General features: G+C 38.9%; 1 long non-coding RNA gene across 1 annotated transcript in view; it reads left to right on the top strand.

Annotated features, from left to right (window-relative positions):
* LOC125635662 (uncharacterized) overlaps positions 1-20,751 on the top strand; it is a 38,439-nt gene extending 17,688 nt beyond the window's left edge. The window contains exon 3 of the long non-coding RNA XR_007356332.2: positions 20,526-20,751. This is a non-coding gene — a long non-coding RNA (uncharacterized LOC125635662). The remainder of the gene's footprint in view (positions 1-20,525) is intronic.
* Positions 20,752-22,640: the final 1,889 nt, after the last annotated feature.

The following is a 22,640-nucleotide window of genomic DNA, read 5'->3' as shown; positions in this document are numbered from 1 at the left end:
AAAACAAATTCCAGCATGTGGAACTATATTCAGTCCCACCTGGTACAGGAGTAGGATTACAACCTTTTATTCCACAGCACAGACCTCTGCCTATTGAGCTAAGAAAGGTTTCAGAGTAACAGCCGTGTTAGTCTGTATTCGCAAAAAGAAAAGGAGTACTTGTGGCACCTTAGAGACTAACCAATTTATTTGAGCATAAGCTTTCGTGAGCTACAGCTCACTTCATCGGATCCACTGTAACTCACGAAAGCTTATGCTCAAATAAATTGGTTAGTCTCTAAGGTGCCACAAGTACTCCTTTTCTTTTTTCTTTGAGCTAAGAAAGTAACTGATAGCAATAGGAGGTTGTCATCTATGTGGACCAGATTAGAGGGAGATGAGGAACATATTTTGTCAGTGGGATTTACAGCTATTTGCTTTTAGCAGAGGAATGGTGAGACTCAGGGATTTTGGGTCTAGTCCAGGCTCCAAGGGAAATTCATCCTAATGGTAAAAGGCCCTTCCAGCCCTGACTTCCAAATCCTGCCCACTTCTTCCCTGGTCCATTAAGTCTCCTTTTTCCAGCCCCCATCTCTCTCCCCATGTCCCCCATGACTCCACGTCCCAGTTCCCTATCACACACTTCTCATTCTTATCTCTTGTCCCACTGTCTCCCCTCACCACCATAGAGGCATGGCTCTTCCCTCCCAAGGGCTGTCTAAGTTACATCCGAGACCTCTGCAGTCCCTGGAGGATCCCAGAAATGGGAGGGCCTCACATTGGTTTAAATCCCCCCTTTCCCAGAACTGTGAATTTTGTGCTGCACCTCTAAGAAATGAAGCGCAGAATCTCACCCTGTGTCTTATTTTAAATTGCAGTAAAACACCTAATTCTCTCCCTGTTGATGAACCATTTTATTTCTGATGTACAGAAACGAAATTACAAGGGGCTGATCCTCTGCCAAGCAGCCAGCCTGAGAAGCTAAGGTGGACAGATTAATGGAAGAAAGATTTCAGAGAGGTAGCCATGTTAGTCTATATCAGCAAAAACGAGGAGTCCTTGTGGCACTTTAGAGACTAAACAAATTTATTTGGGCATAAGCTTTCATGGGCTAGAACCTACTTCAGATGCATGGAGTGAAAATGCATCTGATGAAGTGGGTTACAGCCCACAAAAGCTTATGCCCAAATAAATTTGTTAGTGTCTAAAGTGCCGCAAGGACTCCTCGTTTTTTATGGAAGAAAGAGGAATCTGCACTTCCAGGCTGCAGGGCTCCTTTGTGGAGGCTACTTCAGTCCATTTAATTATAAAGGGAGCTGTGGGTGCTCAGCACCACTGGAAATCAGTCACTTGTTTAGGTCCTAAATATTATTATAAATTATAAATATATTATTATTTATAAATATAAATTATAAATAAAAATCCCCTAATTATAAATAGATATATTAATGTAAGCACTTACTGTATCTTTCGTCACTCATGACTGAAAGTTTTGGCCTAAGGAGTGAGTACATTTGTTTTGGGGGAAAGGATGTTATTGTTTTGCACTCCTCTAGCAATTTCTGCCCAAAGGATCTTAAAATATTTTGCAAATATTATCTAATTAAGCTTCACAACAGTCCCGTGAATACAAAAAGAGATAATTTCACTTACTACTAACAGGCAGTCACATCTAGGGTGGAACTAACAATGCCCAGTGACTCGATGCAACAGTTTAGAGCAGATAGTGAAGAAGAATGCTATATGCAATAGAAACTTCAGGGGAAGGTAGGATGCAATTACCTGAGTTTTCTTAGGACACCGGGATTAGCAATCCTGTTCTTATGAAAAGCATCTTACGATATTTCATGCCCACTTGTTGTCAAAGCTTCAGTTTTACATCTCATCCAAAAGATATCGGGTCATGTTGTCCTCTGCATTCTGGCCCCTTTAAGAAGTGAAGCAAACTGACTGGAGATCAGTCAGAATGTTCTCAGTATGGACGAGCTCTCAGTGGGTGTGTAGCCACTATAGCCAGCCTTTGCACCAACCTCCCCACTCTGCTCAGCTCAGGGAATGTATAGGAACAGGCAGGGGCATGGTCAGGGAGCACTGAGCTCTGGCTATGCACAGCTGCTGGTGTATTATTTTTTTCAGATATCCCCGATAGCCAACTCCTGATTTTAATTTGCCTTTTCAATGGTATATTACACAAATACACGCACCTACATACAGGTTTCAGAGTAACAGCCGTGTTAGTCTTTATTCGCAAAAAGAAAAGGAGTACTTGTGGCACCTTAGAGACTAACCAATTTATTTGAGCATAAGCTTTCCTGAGCTACAGCTCACTTCATCGGATGCATACGTATATATTGTATTGTAATGATTATTTAATATTATGACTTTATGTCACACATTCTGTAAATATCTTATTGAAAGATCCCGTCTATTTAAATGTATGTTAAAATATGATGAAATCAGTTGCAGATATGATGGACAAGAGGGTATCCTTATAAAAATCAGGCTACATTCAGCCTCGGCATAAGAATGCCCAGCTTCATTCAGCCAGAGCTAAATATAGCCCATTATCTGGGCTTGTCCAAAAACTAAAAGATACTGGGGTGATGACATCAATGGAATTTTTCAAGCGGGGGGGGGGGGGATTTGGCATAAGATGGGTTAAGAATTGCCAACTTTGCCACAGCCATTTCTGCTAAATGATTTTTCCATGCTGCAAGGTCTGAATAAAACTTCTAAACAATACGTGGCTTCCACTGCTTTTTCTGATGCAAACAGGCTGAGTCTGAGGAAGTGTACTTTTCCACTAATTGAAGATTAAGTCTAAAAAATGGTGGAAGGAGCCTCAAATGAATACCTAGAAATTACATGATAAAATAATAGTTTAATAAGTTATGGTCAGGCATTTATAAAGGAGGAAGGGGACTGTCATGTTAGATGGATAATAATTTAAATAAGTTTGAGGTGGAGTGAAGAAATGAGAGTATATTCATGTTATCCGGACCAGTCTGTGTATTTTTGGTGTTATTAGTCTGCACTGTAATTGGATTATTCGTTGTACTGTAGTTCTATTTGGATGTTTATTTTGACAAACTTTTAAAATGTTTAGAAAATTATTAGAATTCAGATACTTGTATTTAAATTAACAACATGGAGGTTTCTCTATAAAGTTTCAGGGCTGGATATTGTGGTAGTGTGACTAGATACCGGATGTGCAAAGAAGATTAGTACAAATAAAAACTTCAGGGAACGCTGAAAATTAGCATGATTTGGCTTTTGAAGAGGTTATTATCAAAGGTTTGAAAGCTATAATTGGATAGAGGTGAGCATTTTTGTTTAGCAAAGTCTTAGATAATACAGTAGAGAATGGAACAAGTTATGTACAGTCCAACAATTCTGCATAAGCATCAAATAATTTCTTCCAATTTTGGATGAAACCTAGTTGTTATTGTAAATTGAATCAGGGTGCTGAACTTGAACCACTGTAAGAGATTCAATAGCAGTAACTACTGAATATATCTCAATAGCAATATCCCAATGAAGAGAAATGTTCACCAGTTTTGGAGAATATAAAATATTTTGGTGGAAAAAAACATGATAAAACCAAGAAGAATCAATAAGTCCTAACATTCTGGTTTTCCCCTAGGAGAGACCTAAGAAAAGTAATCTGTATTGTAGCAAATGTAGAACATAAGTTTTCAACACATATCTGTCAAGTCCACTGTCAAGTCAATAATAAAATGCAAAAACCAATTTTGAACTTGCACCCAAGTCCTACATGTGCACGGAGATGCTGAAGAATTGGGGCCATTGGGCATTTTTTAATTTTCATACTGCCTCCACTGTTCAACAATAAGACAGTAAGGGAGGCAGTATCTTTTGTACACTTCTCCACATAGGTCAATGACTGGGAAAAGATGGGACTGTAATGTACTGAGGTTTTTCAGAAGACTTTTACGTATAGTACAATCAGTCTCTTTCTCTAGGGTCTTTCCTTTTGTAGAGCATATTACAAAAATCCCTATTGGTGATCCTGTCAGTACCCTTTACTTTTCTCTATATGCAGATGTACATTAATACATAAAAGACTTGAGATCATAGGACTCTGGAAAATGTCAAAAATGGATCACACATCACAGATCTATAAATTGCAATGGCATTTTATAAAGCCAGCTGTACAATAGAAACTCCTTCCTTTAGCATTGTATATCACAGTTTTTCACATATCTATGCATCCTAAACGTTTTCAATTTCAAAGCATGAGTATATCCTGATCCCACCAAATGAGATACTATTGTAGTTTTATCATATACTGTGGATTGGTATTTCTTATCAGTAAACATCAGAGTTGTCGATTAGTTCCTGACAGTGCAGTGAAGTGTTTTGCCTGATTTCTTTTAGACTAGCTTGTTATGTCAGATAGCTTCTGTTTTGTTTTCTGTTGCCACAAACTTTACTGAAGAACAATACAGCAATTTGAATAAATGGCTATATATCAGGATAAATTTGATCCACACAGGAATAGTAGGCAGAGTTCTCAAGGAGAGTGTGGGATCACAGCCCATTTCGTCTTTTGTTTTCAAGTGTGGGTGGTAGCCAAAAGGTAATCAGTTGAATGTCTTTTCCTGCACACCGCAGGTTGCATTGTGTATGCTCATTTAATTCCCAGCAAGTTCATAAAACTTGAATTTCATAATGGACTTACTTTATGGGAAGAATACAGGACATTTTCTTACATGGCACAAAGCTATTTATCCATAAATACATGGTTACTAAAGGGTGCAAAACTGTAAAGAGCTCTAGAAAGGAACTAATAAGGAATTCAGTCAGGGGCCCAGTTCTGCAAGGTGAAAGAAGTAGAAGTTGATGGCATGCAACTTACTGACAGTGCTCAGCACAATGTAGGATTTGGCCTCTCTTTTAAATGACTTTTCATTAGCGTCTAAGTACCATTATAAAATATTGTAATGTTAAGTACTGTTTTGCCAGTTGCATTGAACGGTGTTGCATGTGTGTGCACTACTACCCTCTACTGGAGTGAGTGTCTGAGCTGCACAAGTGTATCAATTTCTAATTGTTTTGTCCTCTAGAAGAAATCCCAAACACCATTACTAGTAACAGATTTTTAGACAGTATGCTCTTTGGAGGAGGGATTATGTATTCCTTTGAATTACATACAGCACCAAGCACACTGCCAGCCTTCAATAAATAACAGCAGTGACAACAAATAACCATCTGTAATATGAATGGAGAAGGGGAAAGAACCAGCCAGGAATATGCAGTCAGTTAAAGCTTGCAAGGAGAATATTAGAGTAGATGAAAAAGCAGAATGAGTTAATGCAAGCCAAGGGATTTAGATGAAGAGGATTTTATTAATATTTCAAGATAAAAAGAGAGAGAAACGTATTAAATGTATAAGAGGACATAAAATTAGTAATTTTGAATACTGACCTACTGAATGGCTTAAAAATGTAACAAAAATATATAGAAAAGTAATGAGGACCTTGTAAATACTCTGTAATTTAATAATATATGTATAATGTATATAAATATAAAAATGGAAAAGTAGATAATCAATAAAATTAGAAGTTATAAAGTTTACAATAAGGGAAGCTAAAGACATCAGGCGAAAGATCTACAGCTAGCAAGGCGAACATCAAGGAGGTTTTTAAAAAATATATCAGGAACAAAAGAATTCCTAACAGTGGAATATGCCCATTACTAGATAGAGACAGTAAAATTTTTAAAAATGATACAGAAAATATCTCTGTTCTGTGTTTGGAAAGAAGCAGGATGATGTACTAACATCTCATGAGGATTAGGAAGTACTTTTCAGTCCATTAATAACTAAGGAAGATGTTAAACATCTACTAGAGATTAATATTTTAAAATCAGCAGGCCTGGATGACTTGCACTCAAAAGTTCCAAAAGAGTAGGCTGAGGAGATTTTTGGCCCACTGATGTTAATTTTTAATAACACTTGGAACACTGTGGAAATTCCAGAAGACTGGAAGAGTGCTAATATTTTGCCAGGGCAAGTGAGGTGACTTGGGTAACAATAGGCCTGTTAATCTAACATCAGTCCTGGGAACGTCTGACAGGAGTTTGTCAATAAATATAATTAATGCCAGTCAACATGCTTTTATGGAAAATAGGTTTCATCAAAACACTCCTGATTTCAGTTTTACAAGTCTGGTGGGTAAAGATAACTGCATAGCTATAACATGCCCGGTACTGCACAACATTCTGATTTAAAAATTAGCACTACACAATATCAATAAAGCTCACATTAAATTGATTCAGAACTCACTAACTGGCAGATTCCAAAAAAGTAGTTGTCAATGGGGAATCCTTAATAAATGAGGGTGTTTCTAGTGGGGTTCCACGGGCATTGGTACTTGGTCCAATGCTATTCAATAGTTTCATCAATGATCTGAAAGTAAATATAAAATCATTGCTGATTGAATTTGCAGATGACACAAAGACTGGTGGAATGGTAAATAACTATGAGAACAGGAAAGTAACAGCAATCTAGATTGCTTGATAAACTGGGTCAATTGAAACAAGATGCATTTAATACAGCCAAATGCAAGATCATACATCTAGGAACAAGGGATGCAGGACACATCTACAGACTAGATGGACCATGGCTCTGATCCAGTATGACAATTCCTATGTTGCTAACAAAACATAACCCTCTTTGTGTAAGCCTTCTCTCAAATTTTATCTATTCTTTGGACTTTTCTGCAGCATCTCAGCCCCAGTTCCCATTACCCAAACATGGGGATATGTCAATCCTTCTTACATTCCTAGAATGGAGAGAACTGGACACATCTGACATAACCTATGTGTTAGTTAGCACAAACATTTCTGCATCCAAATGGAGGTGTCTAGCACTTGAGTTTAAAATGGCTTAAAAAGAAGCCCTGCATTCTCATAAAAGGTCTTAGACTGACAACCTATTACAGATCATCTTTAGCAAGCCACCTATTCTGGTTTAAGCAACCACTTTAAAATATCCTCAAGTCGCGACCAGTGCATTTTAATTTAACATTTTAAACATACCTCAATGTGTATGGAGTTTATAAAAAAAATAAAATGTTCCAACTAAATCTTACACCTACTTCAGAGATACAATCTTGGACCTTCAGCTACAGAAACATAGGCATCTACCACCTGAGATGAAGGAGAATCTCTGTTCACTTTTGCTTTTAGTACTTTTATCCTGTTGGTAAGCCAACCAGTAGTGGGCAGTGGTATGCATACAGTTCACCAAACCCTTCCACATCCAAACAGGCTATAATGTCTTCTGAAGGAAGGGGAGGCAGGAGTCTTCACACCTCACAAATCCCCATATCTCTGGAAGCAGCCAGTTGGCCCCAATGCACGGGAGACCACTGCAATGAGTCCTACTGCAGCCTGGGGCCTGCAACACCTCAGACTGCACTGATCAGTCATGAGGCTGAACATCTGGGAAAGCCCAACAGTATGGTTATCACGCTGTGGAACAGACTCCCAAGGGAAGCAATGGAAATTCCATCATTTGAGTCATTTAAAATTAGACTGGACAAAAAAACAATCAAGAATATACTACAGGAAACGATCCCGGCAGAGGATGACATAAGTCTTTCCCATCTCTGTGATTCACATAGCAGAGACCTTTTGTTATGTTTTCTAAACATTAAAAGCAAAATATGCTCTTTCAATTGGGATGGTTTTTATTTTAGATAAAAGTAAAAACACCAAAGAAAGAAAGAACAAATCTTCATATGAGAGTGAGTGCGTGCATGCTCACAGGTGAGCACAGGGTGCATCTCCTTTACCTCAAAGTCTTTTACAACTGTGCAAGGTGGATACATTAAATCAAGGCAATTAAATCACTAATTTTAAATCTTTGGATTTTTTAAAATCATTGATTTATATCAGGTTGAGCCTTTGCAAAACTAAGCTGAAAATTTTTACTATTGCCATGTTAGATTAAAATGTATCAAATTAAATTATGTGTGCTTTCATTAAATACCACTACTGGTATCTTACTAATTTTACAGAACTGTTATAAATAAATAAATAAACAAACAAATAAATAAAAGAATTCATCCCCTCCCCTGAAAACAAAGGCCCTGATCCTAAAAACACGTAATTTAGAACGTGAATCATCCCCCTTTACTTCATTGAGACCATTCATGTTCCTAAAGTAAAACATATGCGTAAGTGTTTATTGCATCTGGGGCTAAAAATGTATTTGTGTTAAAAGCACATAGGCACCCAACCTACTTCCCTCTTAGTGGAATAAAATCTCTGTCACTTCAAAACAAAATTGATTCAGTGGTAACAGTGAAACGTTACATAGACTTTCAATACATTACCACATTTAATGTGAAATTTTGTAACCCAGCCAAAACTTTCAAAAATAGGACCCTAAAATTAGGTTCCTAGGTCCATATTTGTAAAGGAATTTAGGTGCTTGAAGATGCAGATAGGTACCTTGAAATCCATGGCGGTTGGGTACCTATGTGCTTTTGAAAATCCCACTAGGTGCCTATCTGAATCTTTAGGCATCTTATAGAAGCATAGAATTGTAGGACTGGAAGGGACCCCAGGACTCAAGGCAGGACTAAGTATTACCTAGACCATCCCTGACAGGTGTTTGTCTAACCTGTTCTTAAAATTATCCAATAATGGAGATTCTTCTAAATACCTTTAAAAATCTGGACCCTGATTACATATTCAGTCACCTAAGCATGGGATTTTGAAAAGCATCTATGTGACTTAGAAGTGCAAGTCCTACTGACTTCAAACGTCAAAACTCGATGGAGGAGTATAGCCCGGTCAAAGCATTTCAGATTTCTTGAGTTGTAGAAGTCAGAAGTTGGTGTTAATTACAAACATAGATATCTATTTGCTTATCTATTTTGTGTTTGCGTTTGTGTTGTTCTCACAGTAAGGATGTTAATGAGACCTTGGACTTGTCCGTTTCATCATACATGAGTGTTTTAAATGTGAAATGTCTTAGTAGAAAAAAAAATCAATGCAAAATTTGAAATTCTATTAACAATTAGGAAACTATTTAAGGAAACACGTACAAAACCTCCACTTTAGGAGCTTAAGGCTATAAAATAGGAATAAGGTGAAGAATTAGCAACATGTAGATATAAAAACCCCCTTTGAAATGGGCTCCCCGAAACAAAGGGCAGTGAATGCTGCTTATTAGCAACCTCTTGGCTCCCAAAGAAAAGTTGCTAACAACATAAAAGGCTCATGCCTGAGACAGCAGTGTGGGGAAGCCCTGCAGCCAGGGACTTGTCACCCACACAGTAGGTCATGCAGGAGTCCCAGTGCTGCAGACTGGGAGAGGAGGCTGGGAGAGTAAGCTTCAGGCAGCGCAACAGCAGGGAGGCGGGGCTGCTGCCCAGGGGCCAGAGTTTTCCATGGGCCTGCACTGTACATGACGCTGCAATCGCTGTATTGTGCCCAGCCCTGGGAGCAGAGGTCCAGGCTCGGCATGTCTGAACTGTTCCTTCTCTGGCTGCAGCCCCACAAACCTGCCTGCAGCTGGGGCTTTCTATGGGGAGCAAGGGGATTAGGGACCCATAGGACTGCACAGGAAAAAAAATTGTCAGGAGGGAGCATGACAGTAGCTAATATCCAAAACCCATTAAAGTTAAAATGAATGGAATGGGATCAGTTCCCAGCAAAATGTTGATGATAACCAACAGTTGTCAATGTCAGGATACCTAATAAGTGACATTCGCTGTAAACTAATCAGTTTCCCTTGCAATAGACCTCTTTTCTCTCCAAAAATATATCCATAATTTCTGTCTTCAACCTATCATACCCCAAAATAAATTCATTAACTGTCCCTGAGCCCATCTCTTTTCACTAAAGAGATCTACCTATTCTCTCTGTACCTCTCAACTGGTGCCTTTGCTCCGTGATGGGATGTTAGATGGGGTGGGATCTGAGTTACTACAGAGAATTGTTTCCTGGATATCTGGCTGGTGAATCTTGCCCATATGTTCAGGGTTTAGCTAATCGCCATATTTGGGGTTGAGAAGGAATTTTCCTCCAGGGCAGATTGGAAGAGGCCCTGGAGGTTTTTCGCCTTCCTCTGTAGTATGGGGCATGGGTCACTTACTGGAGGATTCTTTGCTCCTTGAGGTCTTTAAACTACAATTTGAGGACTTCAGTAGCTCAGACATAGGTGAGATGATTTTCGCAGGAGTGGGTGGGTGAGATTCTGTGGCCTGTGTTGTGCAGGAGGTCAGACTAGACGATCATAATGGTCCCTTCTGACCTTAATATCTATGAATCTATGAAGCTAATCTAAGGCAGGTAGGCTGATCCAATGCTTCTGTTCCAGGACTGGTCTGTGTCCTCTCCTGACCCCTACACCCCCTCACAGATCCTACTTCTCCTCTAGGGATGTCAGTAGTTCCAGGTCTTCCTCAGTGTTTTCCTAGGTTACAAAACATTTCTGACAGAAAATGCAGATTCAATGACATTTAAATGTTCCATGGGAATATCTGATTCCATTGAAATTTGACATGAAATTGTCAAAATGCTTTGTTTCAAGAAGGTCAAAATATTTTGTTTTGATTACATATTAGAATTCATAATATAGCTACATAAAAGTCAAAATAGAAAAGTCAAAATGAAAGATTTTGACCTTATTGAAACAGTAGTTCAAACAACATTTTTGGAATATTTAATTTCATTAAAAATTCTGAGATTGATTTTTCTTATCCCAATTTGAGACAAAAACAAATTTCAAAATCTTAAAATTTCCCATGGGACAGAAATTCTATTTTCCATCCAACTATAATCACCTGGTAACAGCATGATTATGGAATGTATGGGAGGGTATCCCATGAGTTTCTATATACAGGGAGACCTTATCAATTTTTGATTCCAGGTACTAATACAGAACTCTTTGTGTTGTGCCCTATGGTAAGTTTGAAAACCCTCTAGACATTTCCCTTTGCTTTTTGGCTAGTATCTAGAAAAACAAGATTAAAAAACTATTTTAAAGAAATATCACAATTATGCAATATTGTCATTTTAGAAACACACTACTCTCCCATCTGTCGCTTTTCTACTACTCTTTTTCAGCTTTTACTTTTTTTCAGCTACTCTTGCTAGTTTCATTTTCACTCCTTTCACTCAAATTACGGAATTTATTGGCAAAATGAAACCCACCAGTATTACATACGCTCCATTTTATAGACATGGGTTTCAGGTATTGGAATGTATGATTGCTTTTGATGAAGGTTAGTCCTCATGAAAAATCAAAATTTAGGAAGTACCAGGGTCATAAATCACTATTAATATTGTGTTCATATTATATTCCTTAATGCCTTTCAGCCCAAACAAATCAAAAGTTGTCTTTCAATAAATTTCTATACCTACAGTACTTTTATTTTTAAAAGAATTACTTCACCTACCATGTCTGGGCTGTGTGATGAGGCAGGGCCCACTGGTGGCGCTGCCTAGTGGTTAGGTCACTGGACACTCACTCTCCCCCTTCTACAGCATCCTTTCCAGCAGTCGTTATGGTGGTGTGTTGGTTCCTCTTTGGCAAACAGTATATCTGCCCTCCAGCCAGATCACTAGTTGAGTCCAGGGTGAGAAAGCCCAGCAAAATATGTAAGTCCTCAAAAAAGAAAGTCTTCAGCTCACCTCCAGGCCCCTGTGTGGACAGCCTCGCCGCAGGGTTTACAATGTCTCTATTCTGTCTTATCTCCAGGGAAAGAGGGGTTGTGCTGACCATGCAGGGGTTGGTTTGTTGGGGAGCCCAGCTCGTCCTTCTTGAGGAGTTCTTCAACCCAGGCTTCTACACTAGGCAGGGATAGCAAACACTCTGGAATGCTTTGGGGCATTTCCTACCATTTAAAATGTCCAAGTCCAGGGTATAAGAACATAAGAACAGCCATACCAGGTCAGACCAAAGGTCCATCTAGCCCAGTATCATGTCTTCAGACAGTGGACAGTGCCAGGTGCCCCAGAGGGAATGCACAGAACAGGTAATCATCTAGTGATCCATCCCCTGTCCCCCATTCCAAGCTTCTGGCAAACAGAGGCTAGGGACACCATCTCTACCCATCCTGGCTAATAGCCATTGATGGACCTATCCTCCATGAACTTATCTAGTTCTTTTTTGAACCCTGTTATATTCTTGGCCTTCACAACATCCTCTGGCAAAGAGTTCCACCGGTTGACTGTGTGTTGTGTGAAGAAATACCTCCTTTTGTTTGTTTTAAACCTGCTGCCTATTAACTCCATTTGGTGACCCCTAGTTCTTATGTAATGAGAAGGAGTAAATAATGCTTCTCCTATTTACTTTCTCCACACCCATAATGGTCAAAGTCTTACAAATGATCCAGCATAAGATGGAGTACAGAGTTCCCTAATCCTAGAGAAAAGCTAGTCCCTGCTCTGGGGCCTGGATGCTTCCAGATTTTCCCCTGCAGGTTAGACTCCTGCTGTACCCCTATTCAGGAGCTCTCAAGATAGGTCTCTCCTCTCCTACACTTTCACCCTCAAGTTGTCTGGTTCCCTTTGAAGCTCCTCCTCTAGATGGAGGAGGCTCTGCAGGTGCGGTGGAGTAGAGCCATCTGGGCCCAGAACTGCTCCTTAATCCCTTCTGTTCCAGTGGGGTTTATATACCCCATCACAGGCTGGAACATGGCAGCCATTTAATACAGCCATTTAATGCAGAATTTCACAAAAGATGCACAATAAAGAATATCATGTCCAACTGAAACTGCAAAAGAGTTTAGATAGGTAGAACTAATTCCTCAGATTGGAATGTAGTTACTAACATATTTGTAGAGGAGACCTGGTACAAGGTATCATCTTTACATCTCCTAGAATTGTTCCAAATTGAATGGCTTCTTAACTGCTACAAGAAAATTGATGCAAGAGTGATTTCAAGGATTTATTTCCCCAGCTCCCATGGCTATGATATTAGCAATATGCCCTAAATAACTGAAATTAAACAAAGATAGGTACCAGTTTAGAATTCTTGTGCCACCAATACATGTATTTCATTACTATGCTTGCATGAGGAAATTCCAGTTTGTCAACCACATTTAGCTGGTATTTAAACAGAACATTAAGATTAGACTAGACTGAAAAGATTAGCTGTGAAACTACAGTTTAAGCATGAAAAACAAAAATTAAGCTCTAAGCAATCATTACCACCTGGTGTCCAGTTTGCTTTATAAAAGGTCAAGTTTCAACACCAGCAAATTTTAAGCCAAAGTTTAAAAGTCTCAGGAAAGGAGGTAAGTCAGGGGCAGTCTCTTCTTATGAACAAATGTATGTAAAAATTTCTGTTTCTCTGAAGCAAAGATAAATAGTTTCCCAAATGAATTCCTCCCCTCCCACTAGCACCATGCTTTGGTTCCCATGGAAACTTAAACTCAGGACCTTCAGAACAGATGGCCAAGACCTTATCTCCTTTCCTATCACAGCATGAAGCAATGTAAGTTTGTCTGATAATGAACTCACATAGAAGACAATTTTCAGAGTAGCAGCCGTGTTAGTCTGTATCCACAAAAAGAACAGGAGTACTTGTGGCACCTTAAAGACTAACAAATTTATTTGAGCTCACGAAAGCTTATGCTCAGATAAATTTGTTAGTCTCTAGTACTAACTGTTCTTTTTACAGAAGACAATGTTTCTTTACCCCTCAATTTATCTAAATCCATCACACAAATGCTTTTTTAATTAATGAACAAAATTAACTTGACCTTTACAAACTAATATACAAAACAATTTGTATTGTATATAAAATTATATACACGAATTAAAACAAATATTTTGATTTTATTGTTCCATACCAGTAGCATTTATTAAATCTCTGGCACATGCATTTTTTTTGCACTTAATTTGAGAGGTATTTATGGTTCAGTGTTGTCTTCCTATTGCTTCAGTGTTAGTTTTGCATCCTCTTATTTTCCTGTTCACTTTTCCACATTTGTACCTTAATTACACCATTGGTTTGACATTGCTTCAGAGCAGCCATAAAAAGAGTTAATCTTAAATATCATCAGAAGAATTCAGCTCCTATCTAACATTGTACCAATCCAATAGCTTCTTTCTGTATTATCTGAAATGCTCACCAATGAAATTACTAAAGCAAAACAAAAATGGATAAAACATAAACTGAAAATTGTAGCCAGTGTCCAGACATAAAAAGCAAAAGCAGCTGTTATCTCTCAAGCATAATCCTTTTCCTTTCCAAAACAGTGAAATATTGACCACTGTTAACATTTCATTTTGCTTTCTTTCATTGTAGCTTACTACTTCATGAACTAGTCTCCAAACCATGTACTTGCTCAGATATTTTTGTGTATGTCAAAGTTCCTTTTGAGTCTTACAAAAGTTACATATGCATATTTTTAATCAACAGCCTTTAAAGACAATAGGATTAAATATAGGGTTTTTTTAAAATATAAGACTATAATAAAATGTTTAAAGGAATAAACCTTAGAGGTTAAAGTGAAAACAACCAACCGAGGTCAGTAGTTATCTGATGTCTGGTGGGTGGCCTCTGTGAAACGGATTGGACTGCTCACTCCAGTTCCTAGTTGACAGATATTTACATAATACTAAAACCACATAATTAGTCCTTGTTAGAATTCACAGGGAGACAAATAGATACACATCCCATGGACACAGAAATCAAATTCACTTTCATTACGTTCACTTAAAACATTTCCCCCCAAAATATTTATAACAAGATTGTTAGCATATGCTTTGCTTGTTGAATACACGAGCCAGTGTGGCAAGCACAAACCTACAAACATCCTATTCTGATTAATTACATATATTTCTTCTAATAGCAGCAAGTGCACTGTCTACCAGCCACTCATCTCCCTACACACCCAATATATTTCTAGGGCACCCATCACTACAGCAGCTTCACATGCATGTAACTGTGGTACCCAGCTGGTTAGGACAGACAGAGGAACTTCCTAGGGAATCAGACTGCTCGGAGAGTCTGCCCTTTTATAAATGATCTATTTTTTTTTTAATATCAGAAATGTCACCAACGTAACAACACCAGTTTCTGTATATATACATTGTTTTAAAAGGATGCGTAGGAGTGTCACCTAGGAGTTGAGAAGGATCATAACGTATAACTCCTCCACGCAAACATTTCCGTTGCGCCACTGCTGCTGTCTCATTACCTGGCAAGAGGAAAAGGTCCTGTGTTTGTTGAGCAAGATTTTTGTCCTTCTCACAGCCTAAATCATCTCAAAACAGAGGTCTGCTTGGTAGGCACTACAGCCTGCTGCCATCCTGCCACCATCCCAAATCATTCTGCCTCTGCTTCCTATACCTCTGTTGTTTTGATTTATATTTCCACCGAGAGTCCTGTCATTACTACATTACATTATGATGGATTTTTACAAGAATTATTCTTCTGTCGGTGAAATTTCACACTTCAGTAGGTGAAACCAATAAACAGATCCAGACATAAAATACATCCATATGAGCAAAACCCCATGGTTTTTATAGTCCAACAGGCCCCATAAACTTGTCTCATGGGATGTTTGCAGAAAACCCCATTGACAAACCAGTTTAATGCACATAAATACTTTAGAATCAGGAATGAGTCTAGAGTATCTGGGATCTGTGGCTGCAAGGTTTCTGTATAACCCAACTTCAGCCTAAACATCTCAATCTGACAGACCAAGGCATTTCCAAAGCTTTCTGGAGAACGTGGCAGGTCTGCCCCTGCTGCTGTAAGAATGTTTTCCATAGTCTGGCATCTGGGTGCTGACTGATTGACATGAAAAGAGAAGTGGGAGTTAGAATGTGTGTGTGGTGATAGTAAATGGCAGCCTGTCACAGAGTTATTTATGTTTTTAGAATAATTCTGATTGTTTGTTATGGATGGTTTAACTTTGGGGAAAGAAAGTATAGATTATTGAAAGATGGTACATTCTAAGGCAAACAAGGACATTTTTTGTCTGGAGCACTATTTTAACATCTCAGTATTTGTGTTTGTGTATCCCCTCCCACATGTGGAGGGTATCTATCATTATATTGTACATATGGCCTCAGTTTCACCTTCTGCCCAGTGCATTAAATACTACAATTACTATGCGCTTTATATCTTTAAAGTGTTGTATAAACATTACTTAATCGCCACAACATACTAATGGAGGAAGTAAGGAAATATTGTTTTAATTTTAGCCATTTTACAGAGGAGAAAACTAAGACAAAGAAGGCCACATTCATTCATGGTGTGATCCTGCCGAAGACAGCAGAGTTACATCTGGAAATAATTTGGTTCAGAAAAGTGTGCTCGGTTATTTTAAAAATGGTATATTGGATGTGCAGCACTGAATGTGAATGCTTCATTTTGGACACTCCCGAATTCAGAATTTTAAACACTGGAGGGGGAGGAATTCTGAACATTTTACTCCAGCTCTGGTATCCCAACTTTAGCTGAGTGCTCAGTCACCAGGATTCTCCAATGGCAGCTATCACAGTAGTGTATGGTATACCCATTTGTTGCTAAAATAAATGTGTTTCCACTGCACTGGGACCCGAGCACTGAGAAGGAGGCCAGACAGACATAAGACACAGACATAAGAAATATACAAGACATTAGAAATGCCAGTACTGCTGGAATAGGAAGGTATAATGTCTCCTCACTCACGCTATCTTGCCCTGGGGCTAGGTGCAAGCAGAAAAAGAATTCAGCACCTGTTAAGGGGCCATTCCAGTACACCTACCCAAAATGATCCACTTTTATTGCAAAAGTAAGAGCACATCAAGAACTAGCAATAGCCAGTTGTGCCAAGGAGCAGTTTGTAAAGCTACAATGTCAGGCAGCATCACAGTCCTGTGAATAACATGCTAATGCAAAGGACATAGTCACCCGCATTATTGAAAATTCTGATCTGGGTTGTGCCCATGCACCATGGAATGCAACAGAGGCTCTTTGTATGCAAGTGGGTGCTATCTGTGAAATGTGCAGCTACTGAGACATTCTAGTCTTGTTGCAAGCAGCCAAAAACAGAGACAACAAAATTCAGGGACTTCACCTGCAGAAAACCTGCACCTGCAGGTATTAATGATAACCACTAAGAAATACGAAACTCAAGGTGCATCTATCTCAAAGCATCACTGTGCCAATCCTAGCTAGTCTCACCCCCCGCTGGCTCAACCTAGCCCCTTAGCAGCTGCTTGCTCTCCCATCTATCTCAAATTAATTCTCTATTGTGTGTGTGTGTGTGTGTGTATTTACTCTTTACAAATTAACTCTCTATTGTGTGCTCTCTTGTGTGTGTGTGTGTATTTTTCAGTTATTTAGGAGTGGGATTCCTGAAAATGTGTTTAGTGGGCTTAGTTGTGCCTTTACATTACCAAGTCAAGAAGCTGAGCAAGTGCAACCTTCAGAATGTTTCTGAAAATCCCAGTTGAGCAGCCAGTTCCCTTAATCAAACCCTGGAGCCATGAAACAACTAAAGAACTAAGGAAACTAGAACATAACCAACAGCTGTTCTGAAGATTCCTCAAGGGGCTAGAGTTGAGCCAGAGAGGCAGTGTCATAGATCACTTGTGCCTCCATAAACTTTGGTAATACTGTCAATGGTGTCTTATTATAATAGGAGGCAGTATGGCCTAGTGGATCGAACACTGAACTGGGACTCAGGTTACCTGAGCACTATTCCTGGCTCTGCCACTGACCTGCTGAGTGAATTTAGGCAAATCACTTTCCCTTTCTCTGTCATCTTTAAAATGGGGACCATGATACTGACCTCCTTTGTAAAGCATTTTGAGATCTATAGATAAAAAGCACTATATAAGAAGTATTACTATTACCATCCAAGATCATACAATTGGTCAGTGGAAGAGACAGAATTAGAACTACTGACTCCTTGCTGAGACCAACAGACCATACTGTTAAATGAATGCATTAGAAATATAGCCACATGCGGCTCTTCAGAAGTTAATATGCGGCTCCTTGTATAGGCCCCAACCCCGGGGCTGGAGCTACAGGTGCCAACTTTCAAATGTGCAGGGGGGTGCTCACTGCTCAACCCCTGGCTCTGCCACAGGCTCTGCCCCCACTCCACTCCTTTCCGTGCCCTCCCCTCAGCCTGCCGTGCCCTCGCTCCTCCCCCTCCCCCACAGAGCCTCCTGCACACCACAAAACAGCTGATTGGGAGGTGTAGGGAGGGAGGGGGAGGCACTGATCAGCAGGGCTGCTGGTGGGTGGGAGGCGCTGGGAGTGGAGTAGGGGAGCTGATGGGGGGCTGCTGACGTATTACTGTGGCTCTTTACATTGGTAAATTCTCAGGCTCAGGTTGGCCACCCCTGGCTTATATTTTCAACAATAAATGCATGGCTTCCATTCACATTTGAGGTGTGTTAGTCATATGGCTAAAACCTTGCAAAACTATTTTAAAAGAAACTTTGGTTACATCTCTTCATTTTTAGTCCCGTTTCAATATCTCTCTATAGGCCTTGTGTACAAAATTTTAAAAGACTTCTTTCTGCTACTTCCTATTTCCATAGGAAACTGCACTGAGAGACACTCCTTTCCTTCCAGATACTGTACCTTACTTCTCAAATATTAAGCAACTGCCTGTTATAATAAAGCTTTGTGCTACATAAAAGAACAAACAGATAACAGAGAGTGGTATAAAATATCAGTTGTTTTCCAAAATGGAAAAATCATCTTTTTGGCTCTCTCAAGGTCTTAGCTTTGAGATTTGAGGGCAATCTTCTCATAATCAGGAGTACATCCCTTTCCCAAGTTACAAATTCCATTGCATGGTGCCTGTGCATACACAGGAACTGGATACCAATATAATCTAGCTCTCCTTTTCATGTTTTTAAGTTGCAACACACACCTTCACCACAAAATGCTTGTCACCAAGTGTAACCTTTTAACATCTGCAGGGCTCTCCAATATAGGGGTGGAACTTCATTGTTTATTAGAGAGAAGAATTAGGTCCAGTGTGAATAGAGGTAGATTAGTCTGATTTCGGAGGCCCAGGACAGACAACCCACAGTACAAGGAGCGGGAGATAAGAAAAAGATTAGCCAGATTTTAGATTTTCCCAGCCTATCGCTATTATCACCATCAGCTCTACACATACTGTGGAATCCAGTATACTACTTTGGGATTAGCTCTGTAAATTGTGTCTGTATTATATTGTTCTTTGGATAATTGACTGGCTTTTCTCTTTGGGAATGTGGTCAAGGACTAATCTTGATGGGAAGGGATGGTTGCTTTATTTCAAGCAGGCAGTCTCAAAAAGGTACATAGCTGACATCATCAACACCCCGTGTTCAAAGAAAAATGAGTTAGGCAGGAGATAATTATGTTCAGTGCTCAGAAACTAGAACTTGAACACTGCTAGAAGGAATGAAACAAAATTAAAATATCAAAACAAGACATTTATCTTTCATAGTAAGTGGGACTGAATAAATAAATAAATCAAAATAAGTTTGTTATTTACAGCTCTTATGTGAGTACCTGTTCACAGAACCCTTGGAATTCTAGAATAATCAAAATGTTCCACAGTACAAGGAGAGCAAATATTTATTTACCATGTATAATGTGATCCCACCACAATGACAGTATGAGGGAAATGAATAAAGCTATATTGTACAGACAAAGAAAGAACCTTGCATTAGAGAAACTTAAAAAATCCTGGGTCTTTGAATAAATCATGTTTGACACATTCAAATCAGTGAATTCATTCAATGGAGCTCCTTTTAATAATAAATCTTAGCACCTCTGGTACATGTCACTTTCTCATCCATAGATTGTTACCCGCATTTAACAGATTCGGAAACTCATGTGCAGACAGATGACTTGCTTGACAAGTATTTCTAATTGCTAACTCTAATGTCCAAAGTTAATTACAGTATTTACTTACTTCCTTTGTTGATTTCACACCATGTGTTTGTTGGTCTGATAGGCAGGAAGACTATGGGTCATACAGACATAGAATGTGTATATTTGTAATCACTCAGTTTCTTTCCTTCCCCTCCCACACCTGCAGCTCACACCATAGATTTCTGCTGAAATGAATCCTTAATAATCTAAGGTGTTTCACTAGCGTGTGATTACATGCTCCAAAAATATTTCCACATCCATACACACACCCCAAAAACTAGTGAATAAAAGTTAAACTCCCTATTAACACATTAAACATGTCACTTTAGGACCTGAACCTGCAAAGACTTAAGCCTATGCATAACTTTATGTGTGTGAGTAGTTCCATTCACTTCAGTGGGACTATTTGCATGTTACTCATGTGAATAAGTCTTTGCAAGTTTGGGGACTTTATTATTCTAGAGTTTGTCCTTTGCAAGGGACATTAAGACAAACATTTTCTGAAGTGACTATTCCTGGACATGGGTGCTTTAATGTTTGTGTGTACAACCTAAGTCTTTATGTATCTCAAATTTGATATTGAAGTATTTCTACTTAAATAAGTACAACCTTTCAACTTCCAGACTTTCAAATTTAAAGTCATTCCATTCTAAAGTGGATTCTCTTCCCTTCTTAGACATCAACAACAGAACAGGTTCCTGTGTTCCAATCAGTTACCCTCTGTGAAAAGCTCATGGAAGGCGATGGGATTTGAAGACATTGAGGCTGCACAGATGAAATCAGAGTTTAATTTGGCCTGCAGAAACTTCAGTTTTGGTGATGGTGCATAAGATCCCATTTTGAGATCTTTCTAATTGTGTATTTAGCACATTTGAAAAGTAAATCAGAGAGACATAATAAACATGGAATTTCACACTTACTTTTCAGAGTTGACCCCCATTTATTTCTGAATTTCCTCATTTCCAATGTTTGTATTTGTAGTTACAACATTTTAAAAATGTTGCTGTAAGTTAATAGAGACTTATTTACAACCTTAATTCTATCTTAACTAAGGGCCAGATTCTGATTTGTTCATTCATGTTGAACAGGAGCTTACACCATCAGTAAGGATATGATTTAGTCACGGAGGTCACAGAAGTCATGGATTTCATTACTTTACCGGACCTCCATGACTTCTTCGGCTTCAGCTGTCAGTGGTTGCAGCCAGGGCCAGAGCTGGGGCTGTGCAACTCCACCGTCCGTGGCTGCGGCCGAGAATGGGGCTGTGCCCCTCTCCCCCATGGCAGTGGGGCTCAGGCTACCAGTCCTCCTCCCCCACCACCACCATGGGGCTCCAGCTGTCATCCGTCTCCTTCCCCTGGGTTATTTTTACTAAAAGTCACGGACAGGTCATGGGCTTTTGTGAATTTTTGTTTATTGCCCATGTCCTGTCTGTGACTTTTACTAAAAATAACCATGACAAAATCTTAAACTTAACCATGAGAATTCCACTGAATTCAATAGGACCACTTAGGAAGGAAGGTACTACTCAATGAAGTATCAAAATCTGACCCTTAGGGGTTTTTTGGGTTTGGGGAACTTTTTTTCAGGTGTGTGTGGAAATTTACAGAGATTGGTCAGAGCCTGGGATAACTTTGCCACAGGAAGCTACCACTTTTCTATTTGTTTTTTGTTCTAGTCATTTAATTGAGAATCATTAAAATATAAAAAGTTAGGAGTGGTTAATGGAACAAATGAAATTGTCTGCCTTTGTAGTAAAAATATATTTTTAGTATTCAAGCTTAAACATTGTTTTCTGTTACCACAACAATCCATGCCGAAGAAGCAGAGAAGGATGTGGGCTGATCACCTGCAGGGTCCATTACTGGTGAGCTCAGCCAGCTAATCACATGGAAGTTTTTCTTCACTAAAAGGGCATTAGTAACCAAGTAAGCTAGTTTGTCTTTCCTTCTTTTCTTCTAAAAATGGCAGGGAAACACCTTATTATAATAAATACCTTCCTTAGCAATCAAAGACAAAATAAATATTTGATTTCCTGTGTCTATCTCACGTATCCATGGTTATTCTCTGAGTATTTTATGAAAATCTACAGTTTCCAAGATGATTTTTTTCTTAAAACAAACATGCTGCTCTTTATTGAAAGCTTCAGTTTTCTTGTTGATGCTATAGGGAGTTTTTCGAACTATCAGGTCATTGCTCTGCACACTGCCTTTATACTGATCATCAATACCTTGCAATGATCAAGTCAAAGTCCAAATCTAAGATCTTATCGAAACTCTATGGGAAATTACTTTTACCTCCGAAATGACAATATGGTGGAACCTTCAGCTCCTAATAGTCTTGGAGGAGTTCAATTTCAACTATTCACACAACTCAACATACAAAAATTATTAAACTCTATATGATGACAATTTGCCCAGAAAAGCATTTGTCATATGGCAATAGAGTATATGCCCCTCAAATTTTTACATTAAGCCGTTTTACATTACTGATGCAACTCTCAGTTGTCAGTGATGAAACTGAATAGCTGTTAAAACTGGTAAGATAACAGACTCATAAGACTGAGTCTTTAGGGATTTTCAAGAATGAACAAACAATTCACAGGTGGCGACAACAGGGATTTATAAGATTCAATAGGCCATGTTCTAAGTAACTGACACTCAGAACAGAATCAGGCCATGATTGTTTTTTCAAGGAGATAAACATTTAATCTTCAATTCCCACATTTTCAGATATACTGTTTTGAGAGAAAATAGAATTAACTGACCTCTGCCTACATTTGTCTTCCTAC

This window comes from Caretta caretta, chromosome 4 (genome assembly GCF_965140235.1).
Source record: "Caretta caretta isolate rCarCar2 chromosome 4, rCarCar1.hap1, whole genome shotgun sequence".
NCBI classification, from domain to species: domain Eukaryota; kingdom Metazoa; phylum Chordata; order Testudines; family Cheloniidae; genus Caretta; species Caretta caretta.
The sequence above is the reverse complement of the archived record's forward strand: the minus strand, read 5'-3'. Positions and strand labels throughout refer to the sequence as shown.